We start from the raw sequence: 25,975 nt of genomic DNA, 5'->3' as shown, positions 1-25,975 counted from the left end.
GTACTTGTCCCCACAGCGAAAACAGAGGCCGTGTTGTCGGCGGTAGTCACGAAGCTGTCGTTCATGACCAAAATCATCAGTCGCTGGGCGAGGCGCGGGTGCCGCGCGTGGTGCAGGAACTGCAGGTGGCACCGGCACGGTTGGAGGAGGGCGCCCCGGGTTGGTGATGCGATAGCGTGGACGTTGTTGATCCAGCTCCTCCTCTTGGATGTGGGCGAAGAGCGTTGCTCACGTGATACTGTTGGGAGCTTGAATGCGCACAGCAGCACGCAGTTCATCCTTGAGGCCCAGCAAAAACTGAGTGATGAAGAACTTGGTGCTGAGAGAGGCGTCCAAGGCTAGCAAATTGTACATATACACTACGACTTGTTGCCTGTACTCTGTAACACTGCCCGTCTGTCGAAGCTATAGTAAGTTGTGCATCAACGATTCGAACTCCTCCGGGCCAAATTCTTCTTCAATCGCCTGACGAAACATCTCCCAAGAGATCATGGCATGTTGCTGCCGATATGCCCGAAGCCAGAGTGCCGCATGTCCGTCAACATACAGCGCGGCTGTCGCCACCCAGCTGTGTTGTGGCACCCGATAGAGCTCGAAATACGCGAGACATCGATCGAGCCATACCCGAGGTAATTCGCCATCGAAACGGGGGAAATTGTGCTTGGGCGGCTTGGTGTACGACTCTTCATGGAGCGGCAGCAGAGGTTGTTGGTGGCGAACAGAGTCTGGGCGAGCCAACAGAGGTGGCCCTTCGTTGGTGAGTCACGCGAAGGGGGCGGTGGCGTTGATGGCCTGTGGAATCGGAAGTGCGCTCGGCGGCGGCGCGGCACGGGACTCCGGAGAGGGAGTTTGTGTTGGAAATATGCCCTAGAGGCAATAATAAAATGGTTATTATTGTATTTCCTTCTTCAGGATAATTGTCTATTGTTCATGCTATAATTGTATTAACTGGAAACTGTAATACATGTGTGAATACATAGACCACAACATGTCCCTAGTGAGCCTCTAGTTGACTAGCTCGTTGATCAATAGATGGTTATGGTTTCCTGACCATGGACATTGGATGTCATTGATAACGGGATCACATCATTAGGAGAATGATGTGATGGGCAAGACCCAATCCTAAGCATACCACAAGATCGTGTAGTTCATTTGCTAGAGCTTTTCTAATGTCAAGTATCGTTTCCTTAGACCATGAGATTGTGCAACTCCCGGATACCGTAGGAATGCTTTGGGTGTACCAAACGTCACAACGTAACTGGGTGGCTATAAAGGTGCACTACAGGTATCTCCGAAAGTGTCTGTTGGGTTGGTACGAATCGAGACTAGGATTTGTCACTCCGTTTGACGGAGAGGTATCTCTGGGCCCACTCGGTAATGCATCATCATAATGAGCTCAATGTGACTAATGAGTTAGCCACGGGATCATGCGTTACGGAACGAGTAAAGAGACTTGCCGGTAACGAGATTGAATGAGGTATGGGGATACCGATGATCGAATCTCGGGCAAGTAACATACTGATGGACAAAGGGAATTGTATACGGGATTGATTGAATCCCCGACATCGTGGTTCATCCGATGAGATCATCGTGGAACATGTGGGAGCCAACATGGGTATCCAGATCCCGCTGTTGGTTATTGGCCGGAGAACGTCTCGGTCATGCCTGCATGGTTCCCGAACCCGTAGGGTCTACACACTTAAGGTTCGGTGACGCTAGAGTTGTTATGGGAAATAGTATGTTGTTACTGAAGTTTTTTCGGAGTCCCGGATGAGATCCCGGACATGACGAGGAGCTCCGGAATGGTCCGGAGGTGAAGATCGGTATATTGGACGAAGGGTATTGGAGTCCGGAATTGTTCCGGGGGTACCAGGCTATGGCCAGCATGTCCGAAAGGGGTTTCGGAGGCCCCGGCAAGCGTTTGGGGGCCTTATGGGCCAAGGGGAAGGGGCAAACCAGCCCACTAAGGGGCTGTGCGCCCCTCCCAACCCCTCTCACGTAACCAGGAGAGGTGGGGGCGCCACCCCTAGGGCAGCCGCCCCTCCCGGCTTGGGGGGCAAGTTTCCTAGGGGGTGGGGCGCCCAAACCCATCTAGGGTTTCCCCTGGCCGCCGCCTCCTCCTCTAGATCCATCTAGAGGGGCCGGCCCCCTCTCCCCTTCCCCCTATATATAGTGAGGGGGGTGGGAGGGCAGCCACAGCCCTTGCCTAGCGCAGCCCTCTCCTCCTCCAACTCCTCCTCCTCCTCCGTAGTGCTTAGCGAAGCTCTGCCGGAGAACCACGAGCTCCATTGCCACCATGCCATCGTGCTGCTGGAGTTCTCCCTCAACTTCTCCTCTCCCCTTGCTGGATCAAGAAGGAGGAGACATCCCCGGGCTGTACGTGTGTTGAACGCGGAGGCGCCGTCCGTTCGGCGCTAGATCGGATCTTCCGCGATTTGAATCGCCGCGAGTACGACTCCATCAACCGCGTTCTTGTAACGCTTCCGCTTAGAGATCTTCAAGGGTATGAAGGTGCACTCCCTCTCTCTCGTTGCTAGCATCTCCTAGATTGATCTTGGTGACACGTAGGAAAATTTTGAATTATTGCTACGTTCCCCAACAGTGGCATCATGAGCTAGGTCTATGCGTAGATTCTATGGACGAGTAGAACACAAAGTAGTTCTGGGTGATGATTTGTTCAATTTGCTTGCCGTTACTAGTCTTATCTTGACTCGGCGGCATTGTGGGATGAAGCGGCCCGGACCGACCTTACAATCACACTTACGTGAGATAGGTTCCACCGACTGACATGCACTTGATGCATAAGGTGGCTAGTGTTGGGGAACGTAGTAATTTCAAAAATTCCCTACGCTCACGCAAGACCATGGTGATGCATAGCAACGAGAGGGGAGAGTGTTGTCCACGTACCCTTCTAGACCGACAGCGGAAGCGTTATCACAACGCGGTTGATGTAGTCGTACGTCTTCACGATCGACCGATCAAGTACCGAACGCACGGCACCTCCGAGTTCTACACACGTTCAGCTCGATGACGTCCCTCGAACTCCGATCCAGCCGAGTGTTGAGGGAGAGTTTCGTCAGCACGACGGCGCGGTGACGATGATGATGTTCCACCGCCGCAGGGCTTCGCCTAAGCTCCGCAACGGTATTATCGAGGTGTAATATGGTGGAGGGGGCACCGCACACGGCTAAGAGATCTCAAGGATCAATTGTTGTGTCTCTGGGGTGCCCCCCTGCCCCCGTATATAAAGGAGCAAGGGGGAGGCAGCCGGCCAAGGGGAGAGGCGCGCCAAAGGGGGGAGTCCTACTCCCACCGGGAGTAGGACTCCTCCTTTCCTTGTGGGAGTAGGAGAAGGGAAGGGGGAAGGAGAAAGAAGGAAGGGGGCGCCCCCCTTCCCTAGTCCAATTCGGACCAGATCATGGGGAGGGGCGCGGCCACCTTTTGAGGCCTTTCTCTCCTTTCCCGTATGGCCCATTAAGGCCCAATACGAATTCCCGTAACTCTCCGGTACTCCGAAAAATACCCGAATCACTCGGAACCTTTCCGAAGTCCGAATATAGTCGTCCAATATATCGATTTTTACGTCTAGACCATTTCGAGACTCCTCGTCATGTCCCCGATCTCATCCGGGACTCCGAACTCCTTCGGTACATCAAAACTCAATAAAACTGTCATCGTAACGTTAAGCGTGCGGACCCTTCGGGTTCGAGAACTATGTAGACATGACCGAGACACCTCTCCGGTCAATAACCAATAGCGGGACCTGGATGCCCATATTGGCTCCCACATATTCTACGAAGATCTTTATCGGTCAGACCGCATAACAACATACGTTGTTCCCTTTGTCATCGGTATATTACTTGCCCGAGATTCGATCGTCGGTATCTCGATACCTAGTTCAATCTCGTTACTGGCAAGTCTCTTTACTCGTTCCGTAATACATCATCCCGCAACTAACTCATTAGTCACAATGCTTGCAAGGCTTATAGTGATGTGCATTACCGAGTGGACCCAGAGATACCTCTCCGACAATCGGAGTGACAAATCCTAATCTCGAAATACGCCAACCCAACAAGTACCTTTGGAGACACCTGTAGAGCACCTTTATAATCACCCATTTACGTTGTGACGTTTGGTAGCACACAAAGTGTTCCTCCGGTAAACGGGAGTTGCATAATCTCATAGTCATAGGAACATGTATAAGTCATGAAGAAAGCAATAGCAACATACTAAACGATCGGGTGCTAAGCTAACGGAATGGGTCAAGTCAATCACGTCATTCTCCTAATGAGGTGATCTCGTTAATCAAATGACAACTTATGTCTATGGCTAGGGAACATAACCATCTTTGATTAACGAGCTAGTCAAGTAGAGGCATACTAGTGACACTCTGTTTGTCTATGTATTCACACATGTATTATGTTTCCGGTTAATACAATTCTAGCATGAATAATAAACATTTATCATGATATAAGGAAATATATAATACTTTATTATTGCCTCTAGGGCATATTTCCTTCAGCTAGCGGGTGTCTGTCTAACCCACTTTAGTCAGATCGGATTCGATGAAGAGGGTCCTTATGAAGGGTAAATAGCAATTGGCATATCACCGTTGTGGCTTTTGCGTAGGTAAGAAACGTTATTGCTAGAAACCCATAGCAGCCACGTAAAACATGCAACAACAATTAGAGGATGTCTAACTTGTTTTTGCAGGGTATGCTATGTGATGTGATATGGCCAAAAGGATGTGATGAATTATATATATGTGATGTATGAGATTGATCATTTTCTTGTAATAGGAATCACGACTTGCATGTCGATGAGTATGACAACCGGCAGGAGCCATAGGAGTTGTCTTAATTTATTGTATGACCTGCGTTTCAATGAAAAACGCCATGTAATTACTTTACTTTATTGCTAACCGTTAGCCATAGTAGTAGAAGTAATAGTTGGCGAGACAACTTCATGAAGACACGATGATGGAGATCATGGTGTCATGCCGGTGACGAAGGTGATCATGCCGCGCCTCGAAGATGGAGATCAAAGGCGCAAGATGATATTGGCCATATCATGTCACTTTATGATTTGCATGTGATGTTTGTCATGGTTACATCTTATTTGCTTAGAACGACGGTAGCATAAATAAGATGATCCCTCACTAAAATTTCAAGAGATGTGTTCCCCCTAACTGTGCACCGTTGCGAAGGTTCGTTGTTTCGAAGCACCACGTGATGATCGGGTGTGATAGATTCTAACGTTCGCATACAACGGGTGTAAGCCGGATTTACACATGCAAAACACTTAGGTTGACTTGACGAGCCTAGCATGTACAGACATGGCCTCGGAACACAAGAGACCGAAAGGTCAAACATGAGTCATATAGTAGATACGATCAACATGGAGATGTTCACCGTTGATTGCTAGTCCGTCTCACGTGATGATCGGACACGGTCTAGTCGAATCGGATCATGTATCACTTAGATGACTAGAGGGATGTCTATCTAAGTGGGAGTTCATTAAATAATCAGATGAACTTAATTATCATGAACATAGTCAAAAGGTCTTTGCAAATTATGTCATAGCTTACGCTTTGGTTCTACTGTTTAAGATATGTTCCTAGAGAAAATTTAGTTGAAAGTTGATAGTAGAAATTATGCGGACTGGGTCCGTAAACTGAGGATTATCCTCATTACTGCGTAGAAGGCTTATGTCCTTAATGCACCGCTCGGTGTGCTGAACCTTGAGCGTCATCTGTGGATGTTGCGAACATCTGACATACACGTTCTGATGACTACGTGATAGTTCAGTGCGTAATGCTAACGGTTTAGAATTGAGGCGCCAAAGACGTTTTTGAAACGTCGCAGAACATATGAGATGTTCCAAAGACTGAAATTGGGATTTTAGACTAGTGCCCACGTCAAGAGGTATGAGACCTCTGACAAGTTTCTTAAGCCTGCAAACTAAGGGAGAAAAGCTCAATCGTTGAGCATGTGCTCAGATTGTCTGAGTACTACAATCGCTTGAATCGAGTGGGAGTTAATCTTCCAGATGAGATAGTGATAGTTTTCCATAGTCACTGCCACCAAGCTATTAGAGCTTCGTGATGAACTATAACATATCAGGGATAGACATGATGATCCTTGAGCAACTCGCGATGTTTGACACCGCGAAAGTAGAAAATCAAGTAGGAGCATCAATTGTTGATGGTTAGTAAAACCACTAGTTTCAAGAAGGGCAAGGGAAAGAAGGGATACTTCAGGAAACTCTATTTTCTGCCGTGGTCGGGCTTTTGAGTCTTACTCAATTTCACACCTTGTAACACAGGCAAGAACTCTTTCTTTGACTGTTCCATTTTGAACCACTTCAAAATCTTGTTAAGGTATGTACTCATTGAAAAAAAACTTATCAAGCGTCTTGATCTATCTCTATAGATCTTGATGCTCAATATGTAAGCAGCTTCACCGAGGTCTTTGTTTGAAAAACTCCTTTCAAACACTCCTTTATGCTTTGCAGAATAATTCTACATTATTTCTGATCAACAATATGTCATTCACATATACTTATCAGAAATGTTGTAGTGCTCCCAATCACTTTCTTGTAAATACAGGCTTCACCGCAAGTCTGTATAAAACTATATCCTTTGATCAACTTATCAAAGCGTATATTCCAACTCCGAGATGCTTGCACCAGTCCATAGATGGATCGCTGGAGCTTGCATATTTTGTTAGCACTTTTAGGATTGACAAAACCTCCTGGTTGCATCATATACAACTCTTCTTTAATAAATCCATTAAGGAATGTAGTTTTGTTTATCCATTTGCCAGATTTCATAAAATGCGGCAATTGCTAACATGATTCAGACAGACTTAAGCATAGATACGAGTGAGAAACTCTCTCATCGTAGTCAACACCTTGAACTTGTCGAAAACCTTTTGCGACAATTCTAGCTTTGTAGATAGTGACACTACTATCAGCGTCCGTCTTCCTCTTGAAGATACATTTAATCTCAATGGCTCGCCGATCATTGGGCAAGTCAATCAAAGTCCATACTTTGTTCTCATATATGGATATTATCTCAGATTTCATGGCCTCAAGCCATTTCGCGGAATCTGGGCTCACCATCGCTTCTTCATAGTTCGTAGGTTCGTCATGGTCAAATAACATGACCTCTAGAACAGGATTACCGTACCACTCTGGAGTGGATCTCACTCTGGTTTACCTACGAGGTTTGGTAGTAACTTGATCTGAAGTTACATGATCATCATCATTAACTTCCTCACTAATTGGTGTAGGAGTCACAGGAACAGATTTCTGTGATGAGCTACTTTCCAATAAGGGAGCAGGTACAGTTACCTCATCAAGTTCTACTTTCCTCCCACTCACTTCTTTCGAGAGAAACTCCTTCTCTAGAAAGGATCCATACTAAGCAACGAATGTCTTGCCTTCGGATCTGTGATAGAAGGTGTACCCAACTGTCTCCTTTGGGTATCCTATGAAGACACATTTCTCCGATTTGGGTTTGAGCTTATCAGGATGAAACTTTTTCACATAAGCATCGCAACCCCAAACTTTAAGAAACGACAACTTTGGTTTCTTGCCAAACCACAGTTCATAAGATGTCGTCTCAACAGATTTAGATGGTACCCTATTTAACGTGAATGTAGGTGTCTCTAATGCATAACCCCAAAACGATAGTGGTAAATTGGTAAGAGACATCATAGATTGCACTATATCCAATAAAGTACGGTTATGACGTTCAGACACACCATTATGTTGTGGTGTTCCAGGTGGCACGAATTTGTGAAACTATTCCACATTGTTTTAATTGAAGACCAAACTCGTAACTCAAATATTTGTCTCCGCGATCAGATCGTAGAAACTTTATTTTCTTGTTACGATGATTTTCTACTTCACATTGAAATTATATGAACTTTTCAAATGTTTCAGACTTCTGTTTCATTAAGTAGATATACCCATATCTTCTCAAATCATCTGTGAAGGTCAGAAAATAATGATACCTGCTACGAGCCTCAATATTCATCGGGCCACATACATCTGTATGTATGATTTCCAACAAATCTGTTTCTCTCTCCATAGTTCCGGAGAACGGCGTTTTAGTCATCTTGCCCATGAGGCACGGTTCGCAAGCATCAAGTGATTCATAATCAAGTGATTCCAAAATCCCATCAGTATGGAGTTTCTTCATGCGCTTTACACCAATATGACCTAAACGGCAGTGCCACAAATAAGTTGCACTATCATTATTAACTTTGCATCTTTTGGCTTCATTATTATGAATATGTGTATCACTACGATCGAGATCCAACAAACCATTTTCGTTGGTGTGTATGACGATAGCAGGTTTTTATTCATGTAAACAGAACAACAATTGTTCTCTAACTTAAATGAATAACCGTATTGCAATAAACATGATCAAATCATATTCATGCTCAACGCAAACACTAAATAACACTTATTTAGTTTCAACACTAATCCCGAAAGTATAGGGAGTGTGCGATGATGATCATATCAATCTTGGAACTACTTCCAACACACATCGTCACCTCGCCTTTTACTAGTCTCTGTTTATTCTGCAACTCCCGTTTTCGAGTTACTACTCTTTAGCAACTGAACCAGTATCAAATACTGAGGGGTTGCTATAAACACTAGTAAGTACACATCAATAACATGTATATCCAATATACCTTTGTTCACTTTGCCATCCTTCTTATCCACCAAATAGTTGGGGTAGTTCCGCTTCCAGTGACCAGTCCCTTTGCAGTAGAAGCACTTAGTCTCAGGCTTAGGACCAGACTTAGGCTTCTTCACTTGAGCAGCAACTTGCTTGCCGTTCTTCTTGAAGTTCCCCTTCTTCCCTTTGCCCTTTTCTTGAAACTAGTGGTCTCGTCAACCATCAACACTTGACGTTTTTCTTGATTTCTACCTTCGTCGATTTCAGCATCACGAAGAGCTCGGAAATTGCTTTCGTCATCCCTTGCATACTATAGTTCATCACGAAGTTCTACTAACTTGGTGATGGTGACTAGAGAATTCTGTCAATCACTATTTTATCTGGAGGATAAACTCCCACTTGATTCAAGTGATTATAGTACCCAGACAATCTGAGCACATGCTCACTAGTTGAGCGATTCTCCTCCATCTTTTAGCTATAGAACTTGTTGGAGACTTCATATCTCTCAACTCGGGCATTTGCTTGAAATATTAACTTCAACTCCTGGAACATCTCATATGGTCCATGATGTTCAAAACATCTTTGAAGTCCCGATTCTAAGCCGTTAAGCATGGTGCACTAAACTATCAAGTAGTCATCATATTGAGCTAGCCAAACGTTCATAACATCTGCATCTGCTCCTGCAATAGGTCTGTCATCTAGCGGTGCATCAAGGACATAATTCTTCTGTGCAGCAATGAGGATAATCCTCAGATCACGGATCCAATCCGCATCTTTGCTACTAACATCTTTCAACATAATTTTTCTCTAGGAACATATCAAAAATAAACACAGGGAAGCAACAACGCGAGCTATTGATCTACAACATAATTTGCAAAATACTATCAAGACTAAGTTCATGATAAATTTAAGTTCAATTAATCATATTACTTAAGAACTCCAACTTAGATAGACATCCCTCTAATCATCTAAGTGATTACGTGATCCAAATCAACTAAACCATGTCCAATCATCACGTGAGATGGAGTAGTTTCAATGGTAAACATCACTATGTTGATCATATCTACTATATGATTCACGCTCGACCTTTCAGTCTCTGTGTTCCGAGGCCATATCTGCATATGCTAGGCTCGTCATGTTTAACCTGAGTATTCCGCGTGTGCAACTGTTTTGCACCCGTTGTATTTGAACGTAGAGCCTATCACACCCGATTAACACGTGGTGTCTCAGCACGAAGAACTTTCGCAACGGTGCATACTCAGGGAGAACACTTTTATCTTGAAATTTTAGTGAGAGATTATCTTATAATGCTACCGTCAATCAAAGCAAGATAAGATGCATAAAGGATTAACATCACATGCAATCAATATAAGTGATATGATATGGCCATCATCATCTTGTGCTTGTGATCTCCATCTCCGAAGCACCGTGTTCGTGATCTCCATCTCCGAAGTACCGTGTTCGTGATCTCCATCTCTGAAGCACCGTGTTCGTGATCTCCATCTCCGAAGCACCGTCATGATCACCATCGTCACCGGCGCGACACCTTGATCTCCATCGTAGTATCGTTGTCGTCTCGCCAACTAATTGCTTTTACGACTATCGCTACCGCTTAGTGATAAAGTAAAACTATTACATGGCGATTGCATCTCATACAATAAAACGACAACCATATGGCTCCTGCCAGTTGCCGATAACTCGGTTACAAAACATGATCATCTCATACAATAAAATATAGCATCATGTCTTGACCATATCACATCACAACATGCCCTGCAAAAACAAGTTAGACGTCCTCTACTTTGTTGTTGCAAGTTTTACGTGGCTGCTACGGGCTTAGCAAGAACCGTTCTTACCTACGCATCAAAACCACAACGATAGTTTGTCAAGTTGGTGCTGTTTTAACCTTCGCAAGGACCGGGCGTAGCCACACTCGGTTCAACTAAAGTGAGAGAGACAGACACCCGCCAGTCAGCTTTAAGCAACGAGTGCTCCGAACGGTGAAACCAGTCTTGCGTAAGCGTACGCGTAATGTCGGTCCGGGCCGCTTCATCTCACAATACCGCTGAACCAAAGTATGACATGCTGGTAAGCAGTATGACATGCTGGTAAGCAGTATGACTTATATCGCCCACAACTCACTTGTGTTCTACTCGTGCATAGCATCAACTCATAAAACCAGGCTCGGATGCCACTGTTGGGGAACGTAGTAATTTCAAAAATTTCCTACGCTCACGCAAGACCATGGTGATGCATAGCAACGAGAGGGGAGAGTGGTGTCCACGTACCCTCGTAGACCGACAGCGGAAGCGTTATCACAACGCGGTTGATGTAGTCGTACGTCTACACGATCCGACCGATCAAGTACCGAACGCACGGCACCTCCGAGTTCTACACACGTTCAGCTCGATGACGTCCCTCGAACTCCGATCCAGCCGAGTGTTGAGGGAGAGTTTCGTCAGCACGACGGCGCGGTGACGATGATGATGTTCCACCGCCGCAGGGCTTCGCCTAAGCTCCGCAACGGTATTATCGAGGTGTAATATGGTGGAGGGGGCACCGCACACGGCTAAGAGATCTCAAGGATCAATTGTTGTGTCTCTGGGGTGCCCCCCTGCCCCCGTATATAAAGGAGCAAGGGGGAGGCAGCCGGCCAAGGGGAGAGGCGCGCCAAAGGGGGGAGTCCTACTCCCACCGGGAGTAGGACTCCTCCTTTCCTTGTGGGAGTAGGAGAAGGGAAGGGGGAAGGAGAAAGAAGGAAGGGGGCGCCCCCCTTCCCTAGTCCAATTCGGACCAGATCATGGGGAGGGGCGCGGCCACCTTTTGAGGCCTTTCTCTCCTTTCCCGTATGGCCCATTAAGGCCCAATACGAATTCCCGTAACTCTCCGGTACTCCGAAAAATACCCGAATCACTCGGAACCTTTCCGAAGTCCGAATATAGTCGTCCAATATATCGATTTTTACGTCTAGACCATTTCGAGACTCCTCGTCATGTCCCCGATCTCATCCGGGACTCCGAACTCCTTCGGTACATCAAAACTCAATAAAACTGTCATCGTAACGTTAAGCGTGCGGACCCTTCGGGTTCGAGAACTATGTAGACATGACCGAGACACCTCTCCGGTCAATAACCAATAGCGGGACCTGGATGCCCATATTGGCTCCCACATATTCTACGAAGATCTTTATCGGTCAGACCGCATAACAACATACGTTGTTCCCTTTGTCATCGGTATATTACTTGCCCGAGATTCGATCGTCGGTATCTCGATACCTAGTTCAATCTCGTTACTGGCAAGTCTCTTTACTCGTTCCGTAATACATCATCCCGCAACTAACTCATTAGTCACAATGCTTGCAAGGCTTATAGTGATGTGCATTACCGAGTGGACCCAGAGATACCTCTCCGACAATCGGAGTGACAAATCCTAATCTCGAAATACGCCAACCCAACAAGTACCTTTGGAGACACTTGTAGAGCATCTTTATAATCACCCATTTACGTTGTGACGTTTGGTAGCACACAAAGTGTTCCTCCGGTAAACGGGAGTTGCATAATCTCATAGTCATAGGAACATGTATAAGTCATGAAGAAAGCAATAGCAACATACTAAACGATCGGGTGCTAAGCTAACGGAATGGGTCAAGTCAATCACGTCATTCTCCTAATGAGGTGATCTCGTTAATCAAATGACAACTCATGTCTATGGCTAGGAAACATAACCATCTTTGATTAACGAGCTAGTCAAGTAGAGGCATACTAGTGACACTCTGTTTGTCTATGTATTCACACATGTATTATGTTTCCGGTTAATACAATTCTAGCATGAATAATAAACATTTATCATGATATAAGGAAATATATAATACTTTATTATTGCCTCTAGGGCATATTTCCTTCAGCTAGCGGGTGTCTGTCTAACCCACTTTAGTCAGATCGGATTCGATGAAGAGGGTCCTTATGAAGGGTAAATAGCAATTGGCATATCACCGTTGTGGCTTTTGCGTAGGTAAGAAACGTTATTGCTAGAAACCCATAGCAGCCACGTAAAACATGCAACAACAATTAGAGGATGTCTAACTTGTTTTTGCAGGGTATGCTATGTGATGTGATATGGCCAAAAGGATGTGATGAATTATATATATGTGATGTATGAGATTGATCATTTTCTTGTAATAGGAATCACGACTTGCATGTCGATGAGTATGACAACCGGCAGGAGCCATAGGAGTTGACTTAATTTATTGTATGACCTGCGTGTCAATGAAAAACGCCATGTAATTACTTTACTTTATTGCTAACCGTTAGCCATAGTAGTAGAAGTAATAGTTGGCGAGACAACTTCATGAAGACACGATGATGGAGATCATGATGATGGAGATCATGGTGTCATGCCGGTGACGAAGGTGATCATGCCGCGCCTCGAAGATGGAGATCAAAAGGCGCAAGATGATATTGGCCATATCATGTCACTTTATGATTTGCATGTGATGTTTGTCATGGTTACATCTTATTTGCTTAGAACGACGGTAGCATAAATAAGATGATCCCTCACTAAAATTTCAAGAGATGTGTTCCCCCTAACTGTGCACCGTTGCGAAGGTTCGTTGTTTCGAAGCACCACGTGATGATCGGGTGTGATAGATTCTAACGTTCGCATACAACGGGTGTAAGCCGTATTTACACATGCAAAACACTTAGGTTGACTTGACGAGCCTAGCATGTACAGACATGGCCTCGGAACACAAGAGACCGAAAGGTCAAACATGAGTCATATAGTAGATACGATCAACATGGAGATGTTCACCGTTGATTGCTAGTCCGTCTCACGTGATGATCGGACACGGTCTAGTCGATTCGGATCATGTATCACTTAGATGACTAGAGGGATGTCTATCTAAGTGGGAGTTCATTAAATAATCAGATGAACTTAATTATCATGAACATAGTCAAAAGGTCTTTGCAAATTATGTCATAGCTTACGCTTTGGTTCTACTGTTTAAGATATGTTCCTAGAGAAAATTTAGTTGAAAGTTGATAGTAGAAATTATGCGGACTGGGTCCGTAAACTGAGGATTATCCTCATTACTGCGTAGAAGGCTTATGTCCTTAATGCACCGCTCGGTGTGCTGAACCTCGAGCGTCATCTGTGGATGTTGCAAACATCTGACATACACGTTCTGATGACTACGTGATAGTTCAGTGCGTAATGCTAACGGTTTAGAATTGAGGCGCCAAAGACGTTTTTGAAACGTCGCAGAACATATGAGATGTTCCAAAGACTGAAATTGGGATTTCAGACTAGTGCCCACGTCAAGAGGTATGAGACCTCTGACAAGTTTCTTAAGCCTGCAAACTAAGGGAGAAAAGCTCAATCGTTGAGCATGTGCTCAGATTGTCTGAGTACTACAATCGCTTGAATCGAGTGGGAGTTAATCTTCCAGATGAGATAGTGATAGTTCTCCATAGTCACTGCCACCAAGCTATTAGAGCTTCGTGATGAACTATAACATATCAGGGATAGACATGATGATTCTTGAGCAACTCGCGATGTTTGACACCGCGAAAGTAGAAATCAAGTAGGAGCATCAATTGTTGATGGTTAGTAAAACCACTAGTTTCAAGAAGGGCAAGGGAAAGAAGGGATACCTCATGAAACTGCAAATCAGTTGCTGCTCTAGTGAAGAAACCCAAGGTTGAACCCAAACCCGAGACTAAGTGCTTCTGTAATGAGGGGAACGGTCACTGAAGCAGAACTACCCTAGATACTTGGTAGATGAGAAGGCAGGCAAGGTCGACAGAAGTATATTGGATATACATTATATTAATGTGTACTTTACTAGTACTCCTAGTAGCACCAGGGTATTAGATACCGGTTCGGTTGCTAAGTGTTGGTAACTCGAAATAAAAGGCTACGGAATAAACGGAGACTAGCTAAAGGTGAGATGTCGATATGTGTTGGAAGTGTTTCGAAGGTTGATGTGATCAAGCATCGCATGCTCCCTCTACCATCGAGATTGGTGTTAAACCTAAATAATTGTTATTTGGTGTTTGCGTTGAGCATAGACATGATTGGATTATGTTTATCGCAATACGGTTATTCATTTAAGGAGAATAATGGTTACTCTGTCTATTTGAATAATACCTTCAATGGTCTTGCACCTAAAATGAATGGTTTATTGAATCTCGATCGTAGTGATACACATGTTCATGCCAAAAGATGTAAGATAGTAATGATAGTACCACATACTTGTGGCACTGCCACTTGAGTCATATTGGTATAAGACGCATGAAGAAGCTCCATGTTGATGGATCTTTGGACTCACTCGTTTTTGAGAGGATTGAGACATGTGAACCATGTCTATTGGTAGATATGCATGAAGAAACTCCATACAGATGGATCTTTTGGACTCACTTGATTTTGAATCACTTGAGACATGCAAATCATAACACATGGGCAAGATGACTGAAAGGCCTCGTTTTCAGTAAGATGGAACAAGAAAGCAACTTGTTGGAAGTAATACATTTTGATGTGTGCAGTCCAATGAGTGCTGAGGCACGCAGTGGATATCGTTATGTTCTTACTTCACAGATGATTTGAGTAGATGCTGAGTATATTTACTTGATGAAACACAAGTCTGAATTATTCAAAGGTTAAAGTAATTTCAGAGTGAAGTTGAAGATCGTCGTGACAAGAGGATTAAATGTCTGTGATATGATCATAGAGATGAATATCTGAGTTACGAGTTTGGCACACAATTAAGACATTGTGGAAATTGTTTCACAACTAATACCGCCTGGAACACCATAGTGTGATGGTGTGTCTGAACATCATAACTGCACCCTATTGGATATGGTGCATACCATGATGTCTCTTATCGAATTACCGCTATCATTTATGGGCTAGGCATTAGAGACAACCGCATTCACTTTAAATAGGGCACCACACAATTCCATTGAGACGACACTATATGAACTATGGTTTAGAGAAACCTAAGTTGTCGTTTCTTAAAAGTTTGGGGCTGCGACGCTTATGTGAAAAAGTTTCAGGCTGATAAGCTCGAACCCAAAGCGGATAAATGCATCTTCATAGAATACCCAAAACAGTTGGGTATACCTCCTATTTCAGATCTGGAAGCAAAAGTGATTGTTTCTAGAAACGGGTCCTTTCTCGAGGAAAAGTTTCTCTCGAAAGAATTGAGTGGGAGGATGGTGGAGACTTGATGAGGTTATTGAACCGTCACCTCAACTAGTGTGTAGCAGGGCACAAGAAGTTGTTCCTGTGGCACCTACACCAATTGAAGTGGAAGCATATGATAGTGATCATGAAACTTCGGACCAAGTCACTACCAAACCTCGTAGGTCGACAAGGATGCGTACTACTTCAGAGTGGTACATAATCCTGTCTTGGAAGTCATGTTGCTGGACAACAATGAACCTATGAGCTATGGAGAAGCGATGGTGGGCCCGGATTCCGACGAATAGCTCGAGGCCATAAATTCCGAGAGAGGATCCATGTATAAAAACAAAGTATAGACTTTGGAAGAACTACTTGATGGTCGTAAGGCTGTTGGGAGCAGATGGATTTTAAAAGGAAGACAGACAATGATGGTAAGTGTCACCATTAAGAAAGCTCGACTTGTCGTTAAGATGTTTTCCGACAAGTTCAAGGAGTTGACTGCGATGAGACTTTCTCACTCGTAGCGATGCTAAGAGTCTATTGGAATTATATTAGCAGTTACTGCATTATTTATGAAATCTTGCAGATAGGATGTCAAAACATTGTTTCCTCGACGATTTTCTTGAGGAAAGGTTGTATATGATACAACCAGAAGGTTTTGTCAATCCTGAAAGATGCTAACAAGTATGCAAAGCTCCAGCAATCCTTCTAAGGACTGGAGTAAGCATCTCGGAGTTGGAATGTACGCTTTGATGAGATGATCAAAGATTTGGGGTTTTTACAAAGTTTATGAGAAACTTGTATTTCCAAAGAAGTGAGTGGGAGCACTATAGAATTTTTGATGAGTATATGTTGTTAACATATTGTTGATCAGAAATGATGTAGAATTTCTGGAAAGCTTACAGGGTTATTTGACAAGTTTTTTCAATGGAAACCCTGGATTAAGCTACTTGAACATTGAGCATCAAGATCTATAAGGATAGATCAAAAACACTTAATAGTACTTTCAAATGAATACATACCGTGACAAGATTTTGAAGGAGTTCAAAATAGATCAGCAAAGAATGAGTTCTTGGTTGTGTTACAAGGTGTGAGTATTGAGTAAGACTCAAGACCTGACCACGGCAGAAGAGAGAGAAAGGACGAAGGTCGTCCCCTATGCTTTAGACGTAGGCTCTACAGTATGCTATGCTGTGTACCGCACCTGAAGTGTGCCTTGCCATGAGTTAGTCAAGGGGTACAATAATGATCCAGGAATGGATCACATGAAAGCGGTCGAACTTATCCTTAGTAACTAGTGGACTAAGGAATTTTCTCGATTATGGAGGTGGTAATAGAGTTCGTCGTAAAGGGTTACGTCGATGCAAACTTTGACACTAATCTGGATGACTCTGAGTAGAAAACTGGATTCGTATAGTAGAGCAGATATTTGGAATAGCTCCAAGTAGCGCGTGGTAGCTGCATCTACAAGATGACATAGAGATTTGTAAAGCACACACGGATCTGAAAGGTTCAGACCCGTTGACTAAAAACCTCTCTCGTAAGCATAACATGATCAAACCCTAGAACTCACTGAGTGTTAATCACATGATGATGTGAACTAGATTATTGACTCTAGTAAACTCTTGGGTATTAGTCACATGGCGATGTGAACTTTGAGTGTTAATCACATGGTGATGTGAACAAGATTATTGACTCTAGTGCAAGTGGGAGACTGTTGGAAATATGCCCTAGAGGCAATAATAAAATGGTTATTATTGTATTTCCTTGTTCATGATAATTGTCTATTGTTCATGCTATAATTGTATTAACTGGAAACCGTAATACATGTGTGAATACATAGACCACAACATGTCCCTAGTGAGCCTCTAGTTGACTAGCTCGTTGATCAATAGATGGTTATGGTTTCCTAACCATGGACATTGGATGTCATTGATAACAGGATCACATCATTAGGAGAATGATGTGATAGACAAGACCCAATCCTAAGCTTAGCACAAGATCGTGTAGTTCGTTTGCTAGAGCTTTTCTAATGTCAAGTATCGTTTCCTTAGACCATGAGATTGTGCAACTCCCGGATACCGTAGGAATGCTTTGGGTGTACCAAACGTCACAACGTAACTGGGTGGCTATAAAGGTGCACTACAGGTATCTCCGAAAGTGTCTGTTGGGTTGGTACGAATCGAGACTAGGATTTGTCACTCCGTATGACGGAGAAGTATCTCTGGGCCCACTCGGTAATGCATCATCATAATGAGCTCAATGTGACTAATGAGTTAGCCACGGGATCATGCGTTACGGAACGAGTAAAGAGACTTGCCGGTAACGAGATTGAACGAGGTATGGGGATACCGATGATCGAATCTCGGGCAAGTAACATACCGATGGACAAAGGGAATTGTATACGGGATTGATTGAATCCCCGACATCGTGGTTCATCCGATGAGATCATCGTGGAACATGTGGGAGCGAACATGGGTATCCAGATCCTGCTGTTGGTTATTGGCCGGAGAACGTCTCGGTCATGTCTGCATGGTTCCCGAACCCATAGGGTCTACACACTTAAGGTTCGGTGACGCTAGAGTTGTTATGGGAAATAGTATGTGGTTACCGAAGGTTGTTCGGAGTCCCGGATGAGATCCCGGACATGAAGAGGAGCTCCGGAATGGTCCGGAGGTGAAGATCGGTATATTGGACGAAGGGTATTGGAGTCCGGAATTGTTCCGAGGGTACCAGGCTATGGCCAGCATGTCTGAAAGGGGTTTCGGAGGCCCCGACAAGCATTGGGGGGCCTTATGGGCCAAGGGGAAGGGGCAAACCAGCCCACTAAGGGGCTGTGCGCCCCTCCCAACCCCTCTCACGTAACCAGGAGAGATGGGGGCGCCACCCCTAGGGCAGCCGCCCCTCCCGGGTTGGGGGCACGTTTCCTAGGGGGTGGGGGCGCCCAAACCCATCTAGGGTTTCCCCTGGCCGCCGCCTCCTCCTCTAGATCCATCTAGAGGGGCCGGCCCCCTCTCCCCTTCCCCCTATATATAGTGAGGGGGTGGGAGGGCAGCCACAGCCCTTGCCTGGCGCAGCCCTCTCCTCCTCCAACTCCTCCTCCTCCTCCATAGTGCTTAGCGAAGCTCTGCCGGAGAACCACGAGCTCCATTGCCACCATGCCGTCGTGCTGCTGGAGTTCTCCCTCAACTTCTCCTCTCCCCTTGCTGGATCAAGAAGGAGGAGACGTCCCCGGGCTGTACGTGTGTTGAACGCGGAGGCGCCGTCCGTTCGGCGCTAGATCGGATCTTCCGCGATTTGAATCGCCGCGAGTACGACTCCATCAACCGCGTTCTTGTAACGCTTCCGCTTAGCGATCTTCAAGGGTATGAAGATGCACTCCCTCTCTCTCGTTGCTAGCATCTCCTAGATTGATCTTGGTGACACGTAGGAAATTTTTTGAATTATTGCTACGTTCCCCAACAGTTTGCAGGCGCGGTTGCACAAGTGGAGGATCTCCTGGACGCGGTGCTGCGGTGCCCAACGCGGACGACAGGGGATCGACGACCTGGGAAGCCGTGGACGACATTGACGAGGTGGAGGGAGAAATGGCCTTGCGCACGTCGTCGACCTCGGCCTGGGTAAGCCCGATCTGCTTGGATAGGTTCTGCAGCTCCTTGGAGACATGCGTGTTGAAGGCGGCTTGTTCCTCTGCACGTTTGTCCGCCACCAGCTTCTCGTCATCGAAACGGGAGAGCAGCTTCTCCATGAGGGCCGTGAGGTTCGCTGTTTGCTCCCCCATCGCGGCGATGATCTGCCGGGTCTGCACCGAAGGCTTGGACGGCGCCGTCGCACCCGCTCCGAGCAGATCGAACCCCACACAGGATTTCGAGCAATTTCACCGAAGCAAAATCGCACCTGATGTGGTGGATGTTACCGATCTGGCCAAGAGATTATGGGGGCGGCTCCGGAAAAAAATCGCGGAAGAATTTGCTGGCTCTGAGATACCAAATTGTAATGACCTGAACTCTAGCAAGGAATTGGATAGCCGCAGGAGGGGAATTTTGGGTGAGAGGAGGAAGAAGCAGTAGGTGAGGGAGAGACGAAAGTGGATAGGGAATCAGTTATCTCTTCATTCATGCCTGTCTCACTAGTACACAGGGGATTAAGTACCCAACACACACGCACGCTGGTGGCCACAGACGGCCCAGTCAGCCATGGGCTCAGCCCAACCCATACTACTCGTCTCTCCCTAATCAGTCCACTGATGCAGTAGCATCAGGTGTGACAGGGCAGAGGAGGCTCCGATCCATGGCAAGTACCTACACAAACGAGACGGGGTCAGAGAGGGAGAAGAAGGAGAAGAAGTAAGAGGAGGAGAGGAGGGATGCATACCAAGCACCGTCGTCGAGCCATGTGCCTGCCGTAGGTCGCCATGGACGGCGGCTAGGGTTTCCGGCGCGAGGAGGGATGAAGGGAAGGCGGAACTGACCGCAGGATGAGCGGCTCGAGCGAGATTGCATCCACGGAGAGAGGGGGAGAGGGCGCCGGTGGTGGAGTTGTGGCCGGGATGGGGGTCGGCGGCGGCGGCTGGTTGGCTTTTGGGTGGGGGATCGAGAGGGAGAGAAGTTGGGTGGAGAAGACAGACACAAGCTGCGGGCCGCCCTCCTTGGGCTGGGACTTGGGACGTTGGGGTTTCTTTTTGACTTTTCTTCTCTCGTTTGAAATCTCTCTCCCTCTCTTTCTTTGTTTCTGTCCGCCGCGCGCGGGGAAACTCCAAATTTTCGGGTAGAGATACGGCGGCAACCATCCAAAATAGTAGTTGCACGAGCGAAGAGGTGAAAGTTGAGCGCGGGAATGAATTCGCAAAGGCATCTCCCAGTTTCCCACGGGGAGCTCTGATTGGCCAATCTCCACCTCCCACGGATCATGGACTGCCAATTGATCTCAACCGCCCATTCATTTCTCCTCTCTCCCAGATCCGACGGCAGATACCACACTTCACGCGGATCACGCTTCCTAGTACCTACTGCTTGTAAAAGCCTACTACCAACTCTATAGCCTGGGTTTCTTCATGTATTATTACTATTGGATATAAAACGAGTTCGGTATAAATAGATATACTCTCTTCGGTCATTTTTACTCCACATATTAAATTTGTATCAAGTTAAACTTTGCAAAGTTTAACCAAATTTATATTTAAAAAATATCAACATCTACAATATCAAATATGTATACTATGAAACTACATTTCGTAATGAATTTAACAATGTCGATTTAGCATTATGAATGTTGATATTTTTTTATAAGTTTGGTCAAAGTAGAGATACTTTGACTTCCGACAAAGCTTATATGCAGACTAAAAAGGACCGGACGGAGTAGTAAACAAAAACAATGTTGAAATGATTACTTTCCAGCCGCATCCGCTATTTCTTTTCCGCCACGTGGGACCCACTCATCAAAGGGTTGTCATTTATTGTTTTCTCTCATGCACTAGAAAACGCCGATACATTGCGTCGGCAATGCCACAACGCATGTCGTGCTCTCAAAGCTTCTTCGTGTTGCCCGATGAGCTCTTTTGCTCCCGTGGTCGGAACTCCCGTCACCGCCCTCCTGAAGCTCTCGGCCGCCACGCGACCTCTCCCGTGGCCCCGGCTCCGGTGCACATCCCGCGGTCACCCCTCGAATATCACCCAACGCCCCGGTAGACAGATTGGCATTGCCTGTGTGACATTGGATTACCGCATCTTGGGCAAACCAACCAGGTAATGCAAGGCCTGTTTTGTTTGAGCCTGAACAGGAGCCACGCCTCTTTTAAATTGATTTTTGGTTGAGGTCTAGAAATGAAAAGGAGACATTTTTCTTAGCCCGGTCCCCCATGAGGCAATAAGAGACAATCATTGGTCCCCATCGTGCACCGCTCGCATTGTGCCTGTGGGTCGCTGATTTCCCCGGCCTTGTGAGGGGTCGGGAAACCATGGTGTCGAGTTGTAGACAAGTTAAGGTTAGGGTGTCGTGACGGTGCGTCGTCGATGGTGGAGACAACAGCGGTGGTGCATTCTAATCAAACCAAAATTTCCTCTCTCTTCAAGTTCTAGGGTCTATTTCTATCATCGCATGTGCTGCAGGCGACCGTGTCATATATAATTTCTGACAAGACATTTTATCTTTGTTGTGCAAAAATCATGTTCGTCATGATACAATTTGAGTTTGCAGGCTTGGCTTTGAGTTTGTAAGGGGACCGCCTATCTATAAATTGCTTGCCGAGTTATCCGAGTTGTCTTTTTTGAATAGAGTGATGTGCGTGTGAAGGAGTGCATGTGCACATGCATATGCGTGTGAAGACAATCAGCTACTCCCTCCGATTCATACTACTTGTCGCTGACATGAACATATTTAGACATATTTCAGTGCTAAAATACATCCGCTTGGGCGACAAGTAATATGAAACGGAGGGAGTAGCAGTTTGTTTCTTGTTTTCTGATTTGATCGGGGAAACAGAAAAGCGTAGCAATCGACCAAGTGTCTTTGCGCTTTGGTCAACATCAACAGGAGGGTCGCGTTGGCGCCGCGTGCGTACTGTTGGAATCTTTCGAATCCAAGCCAAGGAAAAAAACGGTGCGTGCGCTTGCGCTTTTATCAACAACAACAACAACAAAGGTGCACGTACATAGAGTGAGTACTACGTACGGCCAGAGAGCTACGCACGTGCGCAGGGGATGCAGACGGATGGATTCGATCGAGTTGGCTCGTGAGTCTTGATAGCGACTCTTTCCTGTTTTCCTCTCGTCCCTGGCGGCTGGAAGGCCGATCTTCCAACGCCGCTCTCCGGCGGCTCCCCTCCGCCGGCGACCTCGGTCGTCGGCGGTGAGGGTGGTCGCTGGATCCACGCGTGTGGATCGTTTTTACTCTCTCGTAGTCTAGGTTTTTATATTGTTCATCGTCTTTGCTTCGGCGGCGATGATGACTGAATAAAGATTCTTCATATCCTTCCCTGACGAGGCCATCGATCCTATGGTTGGGGATGGATTTGGAAACCAGTCTGTTTAAGCAAGGATGGCGTGACGGTGGCGGCATCCTCGTGATGGACCTGTGTCCTCGGGCTCCGCCGTTGCGACGGCGTTTGCTCCAGCGTCGGCGCGGAGCTTGGGAGGTACTCCAGGAGCGGATGCATATTATGGTCTGCATCGACGACATCTGGAAGACGGAGCATGTGCTGGGCTCGTGGTTCGTGGATGGCAGATATGGTTTCCTCCTTCAGCGTTTTAGTCGTGGTGGGGTGCCAAATCTGGAGTTCGATGGTGTGTCCGGGGTGTTGCCCCGGTCTGATTCGTTCAACGGTAAGGGCTTCACTTTTGGTGAGACACTTTGGAGGTCCGCAAAGCTGCATATCAGCGATGGAGCCGCGTCGAGCTCGGGTGAGGAGGTGATTCGTCATTTTTTTCTTCGGTGGCTGCTGTGGTGGTGCCGGAGGCAGGTGACGGGCGTTGGTGTCAAGCTCAGAGATGTTCTGATATCTTTTCGGTTTTGTCATGTCGGTCTTTACGTGACTTGTACTTTGTTTTTTATGATATAAATGAGACATGTATTACCATGAAAAAAAAGATTCGATCGAGTTGTAAAACATGGTGGGAGATCAACTTCTACCCGGGCCGGATGGGGCCAGCCATTATACAGGTGTCGCGACAACGCCTCATACGGGTACCTCGGCGGAGCCAAGGATACGTGAAGGCCAGGCAGAGGTGGTCAGCCGGCGCGCCAAGGTGCATGTCTTCTCTCAGCGCAAGGACGTACGAGCGGGCCCGACCCAGGTTCGTTAGCAGGTCCGCGGAGGCGATGGCTGCTTCACGACATGGTGCGTGCTCACCGTCAGCAAGGAGTCTCCGCTGGTGCGACCTCGAGCCATGGATCGGCGACGTCACCTTCCGCGTGGGCATCGAGTTGCACCCATACGGGTGGTGGGGCGCCGACCAGGCCAGCAATGCCATGGCCTACTTGTGGTTTCTCAGCCCAGCCGGGCTTGTGGATACCAAGTACACGCTGAGCGTGCTGGGTAACGAGGGAGAGGAATCGGCAGCTAGCTTCGGCGTGTTGGAGGGAGTCTTTTCTGCGGTGGAACCCAACAACTGCTGGGGCACAGAGCTGAAACCGCTGTCCGAGCTCGGGGACGGCGGCTTCACGTTACAGTACGTCCTCACCGTCATCAACGTCGTGTCCCGGCCGATGGAGCTGCCCGGCCACCTCGAGCGCATGCTGGCGAACGGAAGACGCGCGGACGTCAGGTTTCGGGTGCGCGGCCGAAACTTCCGCGCGCACAGCTCTATCCTGGCCGAGCGGTCGCCCGTCTTCGAGGCTCAGCTCTTTGGCCCCATGGCGGAGAAGGACATGCGGCGCATCAAGGTTGTCGGCATGAGGTCGGCCATCTTCAAGATGATGCTTCGCTATATCTATACGGACATACTGCCGTCATATATGCAACGACCAAGGCGGCCGCAGCGCTGCGGTGATGCAGCGTTTGCTTGTCGCGGCGGACAGGTACGGGCTGGACAGGCTGAAGCTCATGTGCGAGGAAGAGCTGTGCGGAGGATCGACGCAGAGACCATCATGTCCATGCACGCGCTGGCAAATCGGCACCATTTTCATCGGCTCAAGCACGAGTGCCTTCTGTTTCTTACGCGGTCGCCGGAAGTCCTAGGCACCGCCCTTGAGAGTAGCGGGTTCAACGAGCTCTGCATGACAAATTACCGACCATTGCCTCTGGAGGGGGGAGTCTCACGGACAAAACGTAACCATGCACAGGAAGAAACTGATCCAGGCCAGAAATTAAAGAAGGCCTGCAGTTTCTTAGACTGGTCATAGTGGGGAGTATCATCGAAAAGCTCTTTTGGTGCACGGCGTCCAGTGGTATGCTTATCGGCACCACTCGATTACATGTGAATCGCCATAGCGCATTTATGAATTAATGTATATCAACGTAGCGGTTCTATTACACCATGTAGTATATGACTGGTATAGCCCATAGTTTGGCCCTGGATTCGTTCACTGGTAGCAGCAAATGTTCCCCAATCCATCTCCTCGGTATGCCGAATTCTGGCTCAGGTAGTAACTTGTACTCAACCATGGCACACGTAATTGATGAAGACATGTACCGGTTCGGTGGACCAGGTCACCACCTGTCAGAATGCATGGCAACTCGCTTGGCCCCACACGTTTCTGCCCCCCCCCCCCCTACCACCCCACACACACATAACTTTCGTTCACATTAAATTATTTTAGTTAGTTCACCATAACTACTCGTTAGTCTAATTATAGTTCTGTAGCTGCGACCGTTGTCCAGGAACTATTCGCTCGACGGCGTGCATTTTGAAGAAGTCACCCTCTTCTATATGCACTACTATGTGCTAAACATGATTAGCCTGGCCTACCACGTTCGGCCGTCTTGTCACTCGCATGCAATTTCTTTTTCAAACATTTAATGTACAGTTCGTCATGGTGAACCACGCTTAATGAGTCTGAAGGCAGTAATCAAGTTTTATGAAACTCTCAATGTACAGTTTAAGACAGATTCATGTTTTTTTAATCAACACAATGCAAGTTGTAATAGTCATTAGCGAAGAGCAAGGTTTTGGCATACACCAGTGCACATTCCACCAGTGCTAATCGTTATTAGCACAATAGCACTAGTCACCACACAGGTCAGGAGGATTTGAACGTTTTCCTACACAAGAAATTCCATGCATTCTTTTCTTTTCGTACACATTCAATTAATGGGCTGGCTGATGCATGCGAGATTTCTTGCGTTGCATGCAGATCCCACCTCGCCCTGTCCCGTCTAGCGCGGCTCCCGACTTGTGCCCCAGTCCGCTCGGTCGGCGAAAACTCGTGCCTACCAATTAGCCCTCCTTTGATTCATCATAGGAATAGAAAAATTATAGGAAGTGAGATGACATGCATCTCAATTCCTATAGAGAAAGGCATGTCATTTGATGCATAGGATAGGAATTTTTTCATTGAGTTTAGGCTAATGTTTTTTATCCTTTGAAATGTGAAGGATTGATTCCTATCCTACATAGGAATAGGAATGCATTCCTATAACCAAAGAGCCTCATGGGAATTTTTCCT

General features: G+C 46.6%; 1 pseudogene; it reads left to right on the top strand.

The window, feature by feature from the left end:
* Window positions 1-23,689: 23,689 nt before the first annotated feature.
* On the top strand, window positions 23,690-24,712 carry LOC123055966 (BTB/POZ and MATH domain-containing protein 2-like; annotated as a pseudogene).
* Window positions 24,713-25,975: the final 1,263 nt, after the last annotated feature.

Source organism: Triticum aestivum, chromosome 2D (assembly GCF_018294505.1).
Source record: "Triticum aestivum cultivar Chinese Spring chromosome 2D, IWGSC CS RefSeq v2.1, whole genome shotgun sequence".
NCBI lineage: Eukaryota > Viridiplantae > Streptophyta > Magnoliopsida > Poales > Poaceae > Triticum > Triticum aestivum.
Note: the sequence above shows the minus strand (reverse complement) of the source record. Positions and strands in the feature narration are given on the sequence as shown.